Source organism: Ornithorhynchus anatinus, chromosome 3 (genome assembly GCF_004115215.2).
Source record: "Ornithorhynchus anatinus isolate Pmale09 chromosome 3, mOrnAna1.pri.v4, whole genome shotgun sequence".
NCBI classification, from domain to species: Eukaryota; Metazoa; Chordata; class Mammalia; order Monotremata; family Ornithorhynchidae; genus Ornithorhynchus; species Ornithorhynchus anatinus.
In genome coordinates this window covers 98,215,933-98,231,965 of record NC_041730.1, presented here as the reverse complement: position 1 = coordinate 98,231,965, position 16,033 = coordinate 98,215,933, and the positions used below count along the sequence as shown (strand labels likewise).

General features: G+C 41.4%; 1 protein-coding gene and 2 non-coding genes across 5 annotated transcripts in view; 1 reads left to right on the top strand and 2 right to left on the bottom strand.

Moving 5' to 3' along the window:
* CABCOCO1 (ciliary associated calcium binding coiled-coil 1) overlaps window positions 1-16,033 on the bottom strand; it is a 186,012-nt gene that overhangs the window by 65,165 nt on the left and 104,814 nt on the right. The window lies entirely within an intron of this gene.
* LOC114810976 lies at window positions 4,166-4,303 on the top strand. Its single transcript, XR_003758664.1, has one exon. It is a non-coding gene; the product is annotated as a small nucleolar RNA SNORA7 (small nucleolar RNA).
* LOC114810785 lies at window positions 14,217-14,354 on the bottom strand. The gene has a single exon (XR_003758479.1). It is a non-coding gene; the product is annotated as a small nucleolar RNA SNORA7 (small nucleolar RNA).

Here is a 16,033-nt window from a genome sequence, read left to right as displayed (position 1 = left end):
TTTTCTAGGCTTTGGCACAACCCAGGAGTGCCACCTACTGAAAAAATATCACGGTTTCAAGCTGATCTTGGGATACGATCGATTTCAAAGATTAAAAAATAATAATCTGGCACAAACACTCTCCGTTTATGAAATATGAGCTCAAGGTGGTTTGTTTATTAATTTCATATCTACGGTGCTTTAGGAATCTTTTCTACAGCCTCTTCTACTCCCTCCCCATTTCAATCACGAAGTTACAAATCTCAGAAATGTCAGTTTTGAGTTTATAGGTCATTTGGCTTTCATTTCCAACTGGAAATCACATGTCATTGGTGTTAGTAGAAGTACTCAAGGTTTTCTCAGTATGTACAGGAACATATGGCAAAGCTTCAGTAAACCGAAAAAAATCGAAATGAAATGGAAAAAAAAATGAAGAATTTTAATGATTACCAATGAATCAAAATTTAGCAAAGGGAAGCACTTTTTATATTTTACAATTTGATATGCACTATCTATTTGTATTGAAATTCAAGCATAAAGGAAGCTTGTTTGTGTTTGCTTTTTTCATGTTACTGCAAATAAAAGGAAGATTACAGTGACATCTGAAGCAACAGTCTATTGAAAGAATGCAGGACTAGAAATCAAGAGTCTGGTGTCAGTTTCTGCTTCAACCAGTTGTTTGACCGTGGGCAATTCTCTATTTTTAATACTACTGTTGATAATAACAATGATAATAATAATGATAATAATAGTATCTGTTAAGCACTTACTTCCCCTCTCAGGGTCGCACCTGGAGAGTTTCCAGCACTCTACTAGTTTTGGCTATGGAAAAGAGAGTCAAGCAGGGGCCTGTCCATTCCATTCCTAGCTCAGGCAGTGGCTAGCGAACGGAAGGCAATCTGCTACAAGTCAAAACTCACCCATGCTGGGCAGCGGCGGCACGGAAGAGAGTCGAGGGTGGAGACTCTAGGCTCAAAGGCAGAGGGAGAATCAATAAGAAGGCCTAAATTCTAATCTCAGCTCCACTACTTTGCTGGGTGGACTTGGCCAAGTCACTTCACTTCTCTAGTCTTCAGCTGCATCTTCTTTAAAATGGGGATTAAGAGTGTGAGCTCCACATGGGACAGGGACCCTGTCCATCCTGATTAGCTGTATCTACCCCAGCGCTTAGTACAGTGCCTGGCACATAGTAGATACTTAACAAATACCATGAAAAAACAAAAGAGGGCACAGAAGGACGCAGACATTAATTGTGCTGAAGGTGGCCATGCGGTGCTGAGGTGGATGGTTCTGGGACGACAGGGATCTGTCTTCCCCACTACAACGCAAACACTTTATGGTGAGGGAATGTGCTACTTGGTTGTTTTGAGACTGTGGTAGTTATTAAGCACTTACTATGTGTCAGGCACTGTACTAAGCTCTCGCGGGGATACAAGTAAATTGGGGTGGACACAGTCACTGTCCCACATCAAGCTCACAGTCCTAATCCCCATTTTGCAGATGAGGTATCTAAGGCACAGACAAGTGAAGCAAGTTGCCCAGTGTCGCAAAGCAGATAAGTGGCAGTGTCAGAATTAGAACCCATGTCCTTCTGACTCCCAGGCCCATGCTCTAACCATTAGGCCAGACAGCTAATATTTTCTGATTTGCATTTGTGTAATTATTTCTTCTGCTATTTCCTCCTGATAAGATATGCTTGAACTACTTCATGTTATTTCCTCTGATGTACTTTATTTGTAAATAGTTTTTATCTGATTCCCCTTTTAGATTGTGAGCTCCTTGAAGGTAGATAAGATGTGTGTTGCTTCGATTGTACTCTTAGTGGAGCTCTGTACACCACAGGTCTTCAGTAAACATCTCTCTGATTGATTGACCGATTTGATCGCATTCCACATCTTGCCCCAGCATTTGCAGAGGGAAGCTTGCCTGATCAATGTAATTAAATGGATTTATTTTGACTCCGGACAATTTAAAAAATTAAATCTATCCTCATTATTTTTCTTCCAACTAGAGGTTTTCTTAGTGTGATTTTTGAGCTAAAATCTTCCACTTCTTTGTTCATGACACATAAATTGTTCTAACACATCCTTTTCCCCTGCTGTGCATATGATTAAGTAAGCAGAGGTTAAACAGAGCAATAAAGAATTTGGTGAATTCATTCTATTTTTGCTAACAATGCCATTTAGCTCCCGTGTTTCAGGTTTATGAGTGTGTTGGAATCCATTATCTTTCTCCTGAAATTTCTTGAGAATTGTATCTGTACTGAGAAAGTAACTCCTTTAGTTTAGAATGTTTCTTGGCATTTTAAGGGTTGTGACATCCTTGATATAGATGTTGACCTGGTCTATGCAGGGTGGATATATTTTCTAAAGGGCTTTTCATGAGAAATATCTGTTTCTGAATTCTGCTTTCCGCCGAGCAAATCTAACTCTGGAAGCTACCAAATGTGTGGTAAAATGCTGGGTAGCCAATGGGAATGGTTTTGAAGCCATATGATTTCCTGGATCTCAGTGCACCTGAGCTACTGGGTTGTCCATTTTTAAGTCTGCTTGATGGATAGCGTGGTTTAGCCCTAGAGCAGTCATCCCCTACTGTTAATTATTGGGAGGGATCCAGAGTCCAGGCAGACTGGTAGAAAGCGGGTAGCGGAGAATCACCCTTTATTACGGCACTGAATCTGGCATTTATTAAACACTCGCTATGTACTAAGCACTGGGGTTGATATACAGTCCCACGTGGGATCCACAATCTATTTTATCCCCAGTTTACCGACGAGGAAACTGAAACGTATAGAGAATAAGTGACTTGCTCAAGGTCACGCAACAGACCATGTGGGGAGACTGGACTAGTACCTAGATCTTCTCTCAGTCTCGTGTGCTTTCCTCACTCTACAGTGACAGTGGCACTTAGCACTTAATACAGTGCTCTGCACCCCTCTCGGGGTCACACCTGGGTAGTTTCCAGTACTCTACCAGTCTCGGCTCAAGACTCAAGAGGAGGCTAGCTTGGGCAGTGGCTAGCAAGTGGAAGGCTATCTGCTACAAATCAAAACTCACCCATGCTGGGCAGCAGTGGCATGGGAGAGAGTGGAAGGCGGAGACTCAGGTTTACTGTGTGGAAGTCAGCAGTGGTAAACCACTTCCATATTTTTACCAAGAATACTCTATGGATATACTACAAGAAAGATTGCAGATGGACAGCGGGGGTTCTGGGAGAGATGTATCCGTGGTGCCGCTATGGGTCAGAAACGAGCGCTCCGTAAGCGCTCAATAAATGCTATTGAATGAATGCACAGGCATACCCAAGCATATATCCTCTTGATCAAAACTCTTATCTGGCTGGTCTTTGAGAAATACCATTCAACCATTTCAGATAAGTCAAGAGTAAAACAGCTGGTTACAAATTGCTTCATTGAACTGAAAATACGATTTACTATAATGGTGCCGGTAAGAACTGTGTAGATTCAAGATGCAAACCCTCAAGTCGATCCAAACACAGTGCTTGGGAGAGTACAGCAGAGTTAGTTGATGTGATCCCTTCCCACAAGGAGCTTATGGTCTACCGGGTGAGACCCTACCTCTAGTTGCTGAATTGGGGGTTTGGATGCCCGGACTCCAGGATAAATAAGTGTCTGGGTGCAGATCACCCAAGGCATCCTGCTGCTACTAAAGGAATTCGGTGTAGCTCATCGACAACCCATATGACTGTTTACATTGCACCAAAATAAGCTGGATGTTTTGTCATCTTGGGTGCAAATCTACGTGCCAAGCTCTTACGCCCTTAGTGAGAGCAAAGAAATCATAAAATTAGAATTCAGGCTTGATTATGTGAAGATGTGAAAATATTACCTGGTTAACAACTGAGATATATTTGTAATCATAAGATTAATCCCCCATCTTCCCCGTTAGGCCACCCAGCTGCCAACCCAGGATTCCTGTACTTACAGTTTATATCTATTCCTTCACTCTTACTATGGTATATGTGTCAATTTATGTCTACTTTCTCCACTGTCATATCAAAAATTCCTTCAGGATAGGGAATCAATTAATCAATCAATGGTATTTATTGGACGCTTACTGTGTGCAGAACCCTTTATTTCAAGTACAATGTGCCTGCCCTCAAGGATTTTGCAATCTAGCAGAGGAGGCAGACATTAAAATACATTACCGGTAGGTTAAGCAACAGACTCCTCTAAGGACTGCACCCAGAGAGTTTTCTGTACTCTACCAGTCTCAGATATGGGAGGAAGGGTCAAGCAGAGGCCTACCCATTCCATTCTTAGTTTGGCCAGTGGCTAGCGAGTGGAAGGCAATCTGCCACAAGTCAAAACTCACCTCTGCTGGGCAACAGCATGGGAGAGACTCAAGGGCAGAGACTCAAGTTGGCTGCAGAGAAGGAGGCCATGGTAAACCACTTCCATATTTTTACCAAGAAAACTCTACGGATCCACTACCAGAACGATTGCAGATGGAGGTGGGGCATTCTCGGAGAGATATGTCCATGGCATCGCTATGGGTCGAAGGCGACTCAACAGCATAAGACAAGACGAAACAAGCAGCAGGGTATAAGGAGATGTACATAAGTGCTGTGGGAGTGGTAGGGGTCCATTAATTCTGTTGTATTGCATTCTCCTAAGTGCTTAATACAGTGCTCTGCTCATAGTAAGTGTTCTGCACATAGCAAGAAGCACTATGTGCTCACAAAGTGCACATAGTGAGAAGCACTAATACAGTGCTCTGCATATAGTGAGAAGCAGCGTGGCTCAGTGGAATGAGCATGGGCTTGGTAGTCAAAGGTCACTGGTTCGAATCCCAGCTCTGCCACTTGTCAGCTGTGTGACTGTGGGCAAGTCACTTAGCTTCTCTGTGCCTCAGTTCCCTCATCTGGAAAATGGGGATTAAGACTGTGAGCGTCACGTGGGACAACCTGATTACCCTGTATTTATCCCAGCGCTTAGAATAGTGCTCTGCACATAGTAAGCGCTTAACAAATACCAACATTATTATAGTAAGTGCTCAATAAATATGACTGATGGATGAATTTGGAATTAAGTGCATAGCTGAAGCAGAAGACAGGGAGAATAGAGATGAGTCAGGGAAGGCTGGCTTCCCAAAGGGCATATGATTTTAGTAGGATTTTGAAGATGGGGAGAACAGTGGCCTGTCATCTAGGAAGGATGAGGGGGTTCCAGGCAGGAGGAAGACCGTGAGCAAGGGACTGAGGCAAAAGAGATGAAAACGAGGCACTGTAAGTAGTTTGGTGTTACAGAAGCCAAGGATAAGGCCTGGGTTATAGGGGAAGGATTCCCGAGGTAGGTTGGAGGAAGAGAGTTGACTGAATGCCTTAAAGCTAATGGTAGGGAGTTTCTGCTCGGTGTGAAGGATGGGCACCTACTGGAGGCTTTTGAGAAGTGGGAAAACATATAAAGAATGCTCTTTTAGTAAAATGATATGGGCAGCACAGTGAAGTATGGACCGGGGTCATTAGAGACGAGACAGGGTGATCAAAGAAGAGGCTGACGCAGTAGTCGAGAGAGACTCTGATACGTACTTGGACCAGTGTGGTAGAAGTCTGGGTAGAGAGGAAGGCATATATCCAAGAGATGTTGCGAAAGTAGAATCGACAGGTTTGGTGATGAAGTGACTATGTGGATTGAATGAGAGAAATGTGTTGAGGATGAGGCCAAAGTTAAGGGCTTGTGAGACGGAGAGGATGCTGGTGGTACAGGAGTGATGGGAAAGTGTGGGGGAGGAGATGAGAAGTTCTGTGGGATGTCCAAGTAGAGGTGTTCTGAAGCCGGGAGAAAATGTGAGTCTGCAGAAGAGAGAAGTCAGGGAGGAAGAGGTAGATTTGGGAGTCTGTATATATCTTCATTACCCTATTTATTTTGTTAATGAGATGTACATCACCTTGATTCTATTTATTTGCAATTGCTTTAATGAGATGTTCTTCCCCTTGATTCTATTTATTGCTATTGTTCTTGTCTGTCTGTCTCCCCCTGTTAGACTGTAAACCCGTCAAAGGGCAGGGACTGTCTCTGTTACCGATTTGTACATTCCAAGCGCTTAGTACAGTGCTCTGCACATAGTAAGCGCTCAATAAATACTATTGAATGAATGAGTCATCAGCATGGAGGTGGTAGTTAAAGCCACGAGAGTGAATGAGTTCTCCGAAGCAATGGGTGTAAAAGGAGAGAAAAGGGAGACCAGAAATAAGGCTGGAGGGACCCTCACTGTTTGGAATTGGGAGGCAGAGGAGAAGCTGGTGGAAGAGGCTGAGAAGAGATCAAAGAGGTAGGAGAACCAGGAGTGAAATCAAGATGAGATAGTGTTTACAGGAAAAGGGTGTGGTCCACAGTGTCAGTGCCACTGACAGGTCTAGGAAGATTAGGATGGAATAGATTCCTTTGGATTTGGCAAGGAGGAGATTACTGGGTACCTTGTAGTGGGCTGTTTCAGTCGATTAGAGTGGGGGTAGGTCGGATTGTGGAGGGTCGAGGAGAGAGTTGGAAGAAAAGAATTGGGAGTTTGAGGAGTTTGGGGAGCTCGTTACGGGCAGGGAACGCATCCGCTAATTCTGCTGTATTGCGCTCTCTCAAGCTTTTAGTACAGTGCCCTGAACATAGTGAGCACTCAAAAAATACCATTGATTGATTAAGATGGAGATGGGGCAGTAACTGGAGGGTGCAGTGGGGCCGAGGAATAGAAAATACGTGGGCATTTTTGAAAGTAGAGGGGAAGGGAATGCACCTTTTACATCTTTATGTATGTTCCGCTAACACTTAATGTAGCACTCAATCAGTTGTGTTTACTGACTGTCTACTAAGTGCCCAGGCCTGTACTAAATACTTGAAAATATAGGTGAAATCTGGTGACACTTCCCATAATAATAGTTCTGGGATTTATTAAGCACTTTACCGTGTGAATAAGCACTGTGATGAGCACTGCAGCAGTTAGAAGAAAATCAGATCACACACAGTCCCTGTCACACATGGTGCTCAGAGTCTTATGAATAGGGAGAGCAGGTATCGTTCCCATTCTACGGAAGAGGAAATGAAGGCACAAAGAGGTTAAGTCTCTTACCCGAAGTCCCACAGCAAGCTAGTGACAAAGCCGGGACTAGTCACTGGGATTTCCAACTCCCAGACCTACTGGTGCTCAGTAAAGTCTGTTGATACTGTTAGAACTTTAATGTGTAAGAACTAAAAATGAAAACTAGAATATGAATAAACTAGTAAATATACTTACTGTACGTAACATTTCAATGTGGGATTTGGTGGTGGGGAGAATTATAGCTATCTAAACTGTTGAGAAGCAGTGTGGCCTAGCGGATAAAGCACAGGCCTGGGAGTCAGAAAGACGTGGGTTCTAATCCCGGCTCTGCCACTTGGCTACTGATGACCTCGGGCAAATCACTTAACTTCTCTGTGTCTCAGTTATCTCATCTGTGAAATGGGGATTGAGACTGAGCCCTATGTGGAACAGGGACTGTCTCCAACCTTGTAATTTGAATCTACCCCAACGCTTAGAACAGTGCCTGCCACATAAGTGCTTAACAAATATCACAAGTATTATTATTATTATTAGCCATAGCGAGGCTAATAATGAGTTTCTTACTCTCAGAATAATGAAAGGTCTCCAAAGGGCGGAAAGAGAAAATACTAGCCAGTATTTTTAGAAAGTGAATATCTTCTATGAAAACTTTTAGTCATATCATTTGTAAGAAAGAGATTAAACTGTTTCAACTTTATATTGCTCAATATAATTGATAGCAGATGACTAGAATGGAGCTATTTTTAGTCCTGTGAATTAAACAGAAAGATTATTTGGAATTCCAACTGAAAGTAGAGATTTTAAGTTATGCAGTTTTTGATTCTGAGGAAACCTTCGAGGAATATTCTACTAATGAAAATATAGAAATTGCCAGTGAGGTATTTTTTGATAACAATTCGAGGCCAGTTTCTGACACCACTGATAAGTCTAGGAACATTTTTGCGGGTAACAATATTAGAACAGTTTGCCCTAACAAGGGATGGCCACAAATTCTTTTCTATCAAAGACTCTAATTGTATTCTGAGGATCATCTGGGTAACAATAAGGTAACCATTTGTTTTCTGAACAGATTATTATTTCTTCATCCCACTCTTCCAAATTAGATTGCAAAAATCATTAGTAAGCAGGGGAGGGTTTGGAGGTGGAAGAGGAGAGAATGTTATGAAATAATAACAAGGTTCATTTTTCTTTCATGAACTGATAATGATAAAGGGTCCCAGAAGACCAGAATTTGGTGGCAAAGGTGCCCGATAGTGAACTTGATAGTGTTTTATAAACACACTGGCCAAAGTAATTGGATTTAACGAATACTGACCTTAGCTGAATGAAAACCCAAGCGAGATGTCTTTTATTACTTATCATTAAAGGAGGAGAAAGGGCTTGGCATTCATTTTAGTAAATGATGAATCACTGAATAAAAATTAATTGTTACTCTTACATAAAATGTTTAATAATAATAAAAATGAGTGTTTATCTTTATCCACAATCTTCTAGGGAACACTGACTTTGCCTGGAGTGGAATGGACTTGTAGGTCATGAAAAGTCTTCTATCCTTCTTTCACTGCAACCTGAAAAATCCCAATCTGTTTGCCTCTACTTTTTTCTTCTCTCTCTCTCTCTCCCTCTCCCTCTTCCTACCCCCATTCCACACTTTCTCCCTTCTCTTCTGGCTCACACAGTCCTCTGCTTTCAACCATGGCTAAGTCTCCTTAATTGGAAAAAAAAAACAAAAAAAAAACCACAAAGCATTTCTTGACCACACATCTTCTTTCCAGCTATTGCCCCATCCCCCTTCTATTTTTGCTACACTTTTCAAATATTCTGCTTGGACCTGTGGCCTCCATTTATTCTCTCTAAGTCCAGTCAGTTCTTCCTCAGTGAAAACTCAGATATTTGTTCTTTCTTCTTGCCCTTTTAACTACAGTTTTGGTCCAAGGCCAAATAATTTCATAATGGAATACTGCAACAGTTTTCTAGGGGCAGAATGAGAAAAATTAAATGAAGAGGGTAGGTCACAAAACAGTATTGAAAGGATAGAGAAGCAGCGTAGCTCAGTGGAAAGAGCCCGGGCTTGGGAGGCAGAGATCATGGGTTCGAATCCTGGCTCTGCCACTTGTCAGCTGTGTGACTGTGGGCAAGTCACTTAACTTCTCTGTGCCTCAGTTACCTCATCTGAAAAATGGGGATTAAGACTGTGAGCCTCACATGGGACAACTGATTACCCTGTATCTACCCCAGCTCTTAGAACAGTGCTCTGCACATAGTAAGTGCTTAACAAATACCACCATGATTATTATTATCTTTGACGCCCTTAACCTCACCTAGGAGACTAGTGAAGGAGGGATTCTCAGGGAAATTTCCTGACAAGAATCTCCAGGATCCCCTGCAGCACTCTTTATTTTCATGAGTCAAACCTTACATTCACAGTAAGTGGTTTGGCCTTTAAATACCCAAGCCATGCTTCACTCCAATAAATCTATCCATTAATGCTAATTTTTGAATGTTTGCAGTGTGCAGAGCACTGTACTAAACACTTGGGAGAGGCCACTAAAACAGGGGTGGTAAACATGCTCCCTGCCTACAAGGACGTCACAGTCTATAACTCCCAATCTCTCTGCTGCCCTCTGTTCTTCCCTCCCACCCCCCCTCAACATGGCCCAGTGTATTTTATTTCATGTAACTATGGGCTATAACACTAATACCGTGTTTCATTCATTAGGAAAAATCAAACGATGCCTTGGATGAAAATCTTTCTTTTCATATAAGTGTCCGATTATACCTCTTTCCCTTAATCATTACTGAAGGGCAAGTAAAAAAAAGACTATTAAATAGAAATGAGGAAAAAGGGCTGATTATTTTTTTAGTCACCAATTATATTTTTCAACTGCAAGATTCTCTGAAGTGCAAATAATTTTACATTCTACAAAAAATTTACCATTGATAACAAAAATGAACAAAGGCAAAATTTCCCCTATGCTCCCACCTCCCCCATCTATTGCCCCTAATTACTTGGTCACCTATTTTATTGAGAAAATTGAAACCATGAGGTGTGATCTCCCAAAAATTTCCCCTGCACCTTTCCAGTCCTTCTTTCCTCCTGCTCCTTCTTCAACTCTCCCATCTTTCTCAGCAGTATCACAAGATGAGATCTCCTGCTTTCTCTCAAAATCCGCCACCTCCCCAATGCATCTGATCCCATCCCTTCTTACTTAATATTTACCCCCTTGCTTTTTCCCTCCCTTACTATCTTCAACTGCTTGCTCTCTCATGGCATTTTCCCCACTGCTTTCAAACATACCCATATCTTCTCGATCGTACAAAACCCTCCCTTTACCCCACTACTCCCTCCAGTTATCACTCCATCTCCTTCCTAGCATTCCTTTCCAAACTTGAAGTGAGTTGTCTACACCGTTGCCTCAAGTTACTCTCCTCTAATTCTTCTCTCAACTCCCCTCCAATCTGGCTTTTGTCCCCATCAGTCCACAGAAATCAACTTCTCAAAGGTCACCAATGATCTCCTTCTTGCACAAGCCAATATCTTCTACTCCATCCTAATCCTCTTTGACCCCTCAGCTGCCTTTGACACTGTAGACCACTCCTTTCTCTTAAAAACATTATCCGGCCTCAGCTTCACTGACACTTTCCTGGATCTCCTCCCATTTCTCTGACTGCTCATTTTCAGTCTCTTTTAGGGGATCTTTCCCTGCCTCCCATCTTCAAACTGTGACAGTCCTTCAAGGCTCAGTTCTGGGTCCCCTTCTATTATTCATCTACACCCACTCCACTGGAGAATTCATTTGCTTCTATGGATTCAACTACCACCTTTAAGAAGATGATTCCCAAACCTACATCTTCGGCCCTGATCTCTCTCCCTGTCCTGCCGACACCTCAAACTCAACATGTGCAAAACAGAACTCCTTATGTCCCACCCAAACCATGTCCTGCCCCTGATTTTCTCATCAATTTAAATAGCACCACCATCCTTCCTGTCTCTCAAGCCAGTAACTTTGGCGTTATCCCTGACTCTTCTCTCTGATTGAATTCTGTCAGTTCAACATTGCTAAAATCTGGCCTTTACTCCCCATCCAAAGTGCTGCCACGTTAATCCAAGTATTTATCCTATCCCGCCTTGATTATTGTATCAACTTCCTTGCTGACCTCCCTGCCTCCTATCTTTCCCCACTCCAGTCCATACTTCACTCTGCTGCTTGAATCATTTTTCTACAAAAACATTCAGTTCATGTTTCCCCACTCCTCAAGAACCTTTAGTAGCTGCCCATCCACCTTGCATCAAACAAAAACTCCTTACCTTTGGCTTTAAAGCACTCAATCACCTTGCCCTCTCCTACCTCACCCAACTACTCACCTACTAGAACTGAGCCCACACACTTCACTGTTCGAATTCCAAGCTACTCGCTGCACCTCAATCTCATCTATCTCACCCCTGACTTCTCTCCCATGTCCTGCCTGTGACCTGTAATACCCTCCCTCTTCATATCTAACAGATAATTACTCTCTTCACCTCCAAAGCCTTACTGAAGGAACATCTTCTCCAAGAGGTCTTCCCTGACTAAGCCTTTATTTCCTCATTTCCTCTTTTCCCCCTCCCGTCTCCATCGCTCTACTTTGCTCCCTTTATTCACCCCTCCCTCAGATCTATAACACTTACGTACATATTCCTAATTTGTTTATTTATATTAATGTCTGTCTTCCCATCTAGACTGTGAGCTCACAGGGACTGTGTCTGCCAACTCCGTCACACTGTACTCTCCCAAGCATTGAGTATACTGTTCTACGTACAGTCAGTGCTCAATAAATGCAACTGATTGATTGATTCTCATTTAACTCTTGTTCCTTGCTTTTAGTTTGTTTAAACAAGTAAAACTGATATAAAGATATATTTTCTGAATTAGAAAATACTTCTAGATGAGTTGTCTATGTCACATATGCCTTAGGAGTACTATGCTTGTCTCATACCTTTTCTTAAACCTCCACAGGAGGGCATTCTTCTGTGAAACTGGTATAAGTAGAAACCAGAGCAACCTAAGCTTAGCTATCGCTTTCTTCGAACACCTCCATAAAATGACCGATTCTTTCCAAATTTGAAGATGACTGTCTCCAGGAAACAAATATGGACAGGTTTGGTTCTGGGTAAAACATTCATTTGGAATGTTTGGAAAGAATGATTACAGATAATCAAATCTTTCTCCAGTGATATAGCCTCAACATAAATTTTTAATTAGAAAGAGTAAACCTAAATAGGACGTTCAGTTTGAGTATCTGGAAATATAGACTCTGCACCTAAGAATTAAAATGATGGCTTCTAGAATATTTGAAGGATTATAAAAGACACACTAAGACATGTTTAATTTGGGGTTACCATTTACAAAAAGCCACAAAAGCATCCAAAATATAATTGTGGAGGAAGAAATAGAATCAAAATGGGTCAGCTATATAACCTAGGTGTTTCCCATGGTGCTTCTTTTAGCCCAAGAAGAGACCCTAAATTCACTGTGATGTGTGAGATACAGCTTGGGATTTGGGGATAATAAATATCTAGCCTTGTCTTAGCTTCCAATTACTCCAGTGAAATGGCTTTAAGTTCTTTTCCATGAGACTAAGACTTTGAACATTTTACATGGAAAAGTATTTATATGGATAATATTTCTTTATGGACCTTTCCCTGGGACTGTTAGGAATGAACATTATCTGGAGGAAAACATTATGTTAAAGCAAAGTTTCATTACATTTGTAAAGGCAACAGGAGCAGGAGTTATGGAAATACAGAAAATAATAGAATCAGGGGCCCTGGAATGATGTTGGTAAGCCAGCCCTATTAACCGCTACGTATGACTAAACTGTTCCTTTTCATTGTTCCTCCAGAGATGAAATCTGCCATTTTGTGGGGAAAATGACTTTATGAAAAGAACGTGAGTCTTTTTTGTATATTGGCTGTTGCATAGCAAACTACATTTTCCACAGTGGCCAGAGTTTCACAGTGCAAACCTAAAGGCAGGTGGCAAAAATTTTATAGATTCTGCTGGATCTCAGACAACTGTTTTTTGAGACAAGTAATTCTTGTGACAATTGACATAGAAGGATAAAAAAAGCATGAAGTTGACATTATGCTGATGGGGCTTTCATTTTGGTAAGATCGTATCCTTCTGCATGGATACTCTGGGAATCTGCTCAAATGAAAGCTGCTGTTTGAGGATGATGGAAGGTCTATATTGACCCCATTATCCTGCATTTCACCCTTCTAGATGGTTACCCCACAAAGGAGACGGTTGTGGTGGGGGTGGAGAAGGGAGATATAATTAGATGGGTGGCAATACGTGAAATGCAAAGTGTCAGAAAGGTGGAATTGCTGAAATCGGGAGAGAGTCATGAAGCAGCGTGTCCCTAAAATGCTGGTCCTGTTCTGAGGGTGGAATAAATCTGCTACAATTAGGTTGGCATAACATGATAGATTTGCCTTATGCAGGATTTTTTCTCCTTTTAAAAAAATATGTTTGGTCTATGCAGGCACCACCAATATATATGTTATATATAAACCAATATTTGGCAAAGGCCATTTAATAGCTACCATTATCCTGCCTTAATAGTCTTCAAATTCAATTATTTGGGAGAAGATACTCTGCCAGTGCTCCTGACTTAATTTAGAACATCTGAATGGAAAATACCTAAGCATATGAATAATACTGAGAACAGGGATGTGCTGGTAATATCCACAGTCCTCTGGGCTTGTGGAGGAAGAGATTGGCGGGGGCGGGTGGAGGGGGGTAGGTCTCTGTAGTCAGTTGAAGTCGAGGAAAATGACTTAAGCTCCTAATTATAGTTTCTTTTTGACTCAGTTTGAAGTGGGCACCCTGGCCGCCTGGCTCAGTTTGAAGTGAAACAACCCTGGCCGCCATGGGCAGTGATGTGGAGAAGAAGCTTGCACGGTTCCATACATTCTCCTCTTATTTCATGCCGCCGAGTGGTCTCCCACCCATAGTGACGCCACGGACACATCTCTCCCAGAATGCCTCACCTTCACCTGCAATTGTTCTGGTAGTGGATCCATAGAGTTTTCTTGGTAAAAATACGAAAGGGGCTTACCATTGTCTCCTTCCGCGCAGTAAGCCTGAGTCTCTGCCCTCGACTCTCTCCCATGCTGCTGCTGCCCAGCACGGGTGACTTTTGACTTGTAGCAGATTACCTACCACTCACGAGCCACTGGCCAAGCTAGGAATGGAACGGGTAGGCCTCTGCTTGACTCTCCCTCCTGTAGCCGAGACTAGTAGAGTACTGGAAACTCTCCAGGTGTGACCCTGAGAGGGGACGCTCTCCTCTTTCCTTTCCTTCTTTGCCCTATTTCCCTTCCTTGGAATTTCCCTGATGGGTACTCTATCCCACTGGGAGGACCACGACTTAGCTTGGAGAAGGGGCTTACTGTCTACTAACTCTGTTATATTATACTCTCCGAAGCACTTAGTAAAGTGGTCTGCACACAGTAAGCGCTCAACAAATACAGTTGATATTGTGTGTGTGTGCGTGCATGTGTAAGCGTGTATGTGTGTGAGAGGGTTTGATAGTTCTGCTCCTCATAACCCTGTTTTTCAGACTCCAAAAGACAAACTCTGTAACAGATGCTGATGGAAATTATGTTTATAGGCATTGATAAAATATGTTGCCTTCTTTTTACTAAGATATTCTCTAATTATACTGTGAGAAGCAGTTTATAGAGAGAGCGATGAATATGGGACTGGAGAAAATTACCCACATATTAGCATTCAGAGGAAGTATATCAAGCATCTAATTGATATAGCCTAAATGAGTTTTAAAAAATAAAGCCAATGTTAAATATTCAAAATTAAATGTGTTTAAGAATTATCCTTGCGACTAACCAAAGTAGAAAATGTTTTCAACATTTATTTATTTAGAAACTATATACAATAAATGAATTTGACCATATCGAGGCATTTTTCTTTTGTTTCCCCCAATTAAATCTGCTCTCAATAGGTGGGAAAGTAGTGATGCTGCTTGGAGAAATCCATGAAAGAAAACTCAGCTATTTCTAGATCTTTTTTTCAGGAAGCATAAAATGCTGTATGTGGAAGAATTCAGCTACGATCTGTGAACTCTGAAGCTCTCCTGTTTACATTTTTATTAACATCAAGGAATTTATAATTTGTTTTCTCAATATTGAAAGAAAACTCAGTAAAATATTACTATAGACAAATGATCTGAGGGAGATAAGATAGCAATGGATTAATGTTGTTATGCATGCATTTGGTAGCTCGAATAAATCAAATGTTAAAGATGTAAAAATTCAAATGAAGAAAACCAACTTTCTAAAAATTCTACCATTCCAATTTGACGAATGTTGAAAAACTTAATACGATTCTTTTTCCATTGAGCTCTAGATTCAGGTCAACTGACATAAATAGTATGACTTGGTAAATAACAATCCATCAGTGGAATTTATTGAGCACTTACTGAGGGCAGAGCATTACTAAGCACTTGGGAGAGTACAAGGCAATAGAGTTGATAGACACATTCTCTGACCTTGCAAACCCTTTTTCTTAATGTATAGCATAAAAAAAAAACCACCTTCTATCATAACTTTTTGAAATAGGATAGTGGCAACAGACTCAAAAATAACAGTGTCTGAATAGAGCTAACTGCAAATTAGGTTTCAAGAACTTCAGTGACATTTGGAAGTAAATTAATTGAAATTATTTGAAATGAATCAGTGTATGTAACTATAATTTGATGAACTGACACTGAAAAATTACAAAATATATTGGACAGACTCTGTACATTCCAAACACGATTGCCGTTTTACACTTAGCAGTTTTACTATATTCTTTAAAAATAATTCAAAATCAATTTACAAGAACCTAGAAGATCACATGTCACTGTGGATAAAAACCTCATCAGGCTAATTCAATTTCTTTCTAAAACAGTGTGACAAACCGGGAGGACTGGGGAAAGCATGAGAAGTAATACATTGTTCC